Genomic DNA, 1,709 nt, shown 5'->3' with positions numbered 1-1,709 from the left:
GGCCAAGGGGACGGTGTAAGGTAATGGTCAGCGGGATACTAGGATGGCGACAATTGGAGGGATACTAGGATGGAGATGACCAACGAGATAGGGGGATGGCGACGACCGACGGGATAGTGGAATGGTGACAGTCAGTGGGATATTGAAATGGCAACGACCGGTGGGATAGTGGAATGGCGACGATTGGTGGGATACTGAAATGGCAATGGTTGGCAGGATGCTGAAATGGCAATGACTAGCAGGAAAGTGGAATGGCGACGATCGGTTGGATACTAAAATGGCAATGGTCGGTGGAATACTGAAATGGCAACGACCGACAGGATGGCGACGATCGGTGGGATACTGAAATGGCAACGATCAGTGGGATAGCTGTCTAAGAAAAGTAAAGAAAGGGGAAGAAGGGGGAAAGTGGAAAGGAGAGAGAGAGAGAGGGGAAAGGGTTAGGAAGAGGTGGCTGTGTACGTGAGGTGTACAGGTGAGGCGTGGGGTAGACTGTGAGGTTCAAGAATACAAAAAATGCAGAAATGACATATTAGCCCTAATCACCTAATTCTGACAATGCATACGTGTGGGTGTATGTGCAAGGAAGTGACTTGTGGGCTGCAGGTGCATTGGGGTGATATGCCTACTGTACAGACTCACCTAGACTTGGACTCGATGATCATGTGGAATGCGGTGTTGATGAATGTTGCGCTATTGCATAGCGTGTTAACAACCATGTAGAACATGTGTCCATCTTGTGTCTCATCCTAGACATTGGCATGGTGACGATCCTTTGTGTCGTGGGTTCTTGTGTGATTGCCCTCGGCGTAGACACTTGCTCGCATGGGTTGGGCGGCACCGTTGGTGATGGTATGATCGAAACAACCTTTGACAGTTCGCCTTTGGATTTGGAGGAAGATTCTTGTGTAACTCCCCTCATTATAGGGGTCGATTCTTGTGTTGCTCCTTGCTGTCTTGAGTGATCCTTGTGTTGAGTTGTATGATTCATAGTATTAGGGCACAGTCGGGACTCTGAGGCTTGGTTGTTACGATCAGTTCGATGGTAGGTTCTTGTGGTACTGCATCTAGGGTCAACATAGGTTCTTATGTTGCTACCTTCAGAACCCCTGTGGTTTGGGATTTGAACTTCAGTACCCAGACGACCTGCTTGCCTTGTAACTATCTTGGTCTTCCAAGAGCTTAGTGGTGACCTAGCGCTTAGGGGGGTGCTGCAGTGGAGGGGGTGGATTAGGGCCTGGGAGCCGAGGTGATGGATGGCATTGTGTCCTCCTCCTACGTGGGGTTGCCCCGGATAGAGACATTTTTGGAGTGATTTGGGAGCCATACCTTGCTTGGGCCTATTCAAGTTGTCGGTTGCTATTGAAGTAGCATTGAGTGCAGAGAATAGCCTCTTGTACCTCCTATTCATGGCCTTTCTAAGTGGGCACCAGCAGTGGTAGAGTAATGGGAAATTGTACCTAGTTGCCACCGAGGTTGGTACTTTGTTTCTTTCGGGGTCGGACTTTCTTCGGAGGGTGGGGATTTGGTGGGTTGTAGGTGGACGGAGCTTCAGGTCCGCTCTCCTATAGAACTTCCTTGCCTTGGGTCAGTGAGGGTGCAATAGAAGGAGTAGGACATGGTTCACAAAGCGGAATTACTACAGTTCTCCCACCATTCATGAGGGAAACTGTTGTGGCCGTCCACTCAATTTGACAATTCACAGTGTA

This window comes from Dipteris shenzhenensis, chromosome 2, assembly GCF_047967505.1.
Source record: "Dipteris shenzhenensis isolate YYH24624 ecotype China chromosome 2, Dip_SZ_1.0, whole genome shotgun sequence".
Classification (NCBI taxonomy): domain Eukaryota; kingdom Viridiplantae; phylum Streptophyta; class Polypodiopsida; order Gleicheniales; family Dipteridaceae; genus Dipteris; species Dipteris shenzhenensis.
This window is presented reverse-complemented; position numbering follows the sequence as displayed.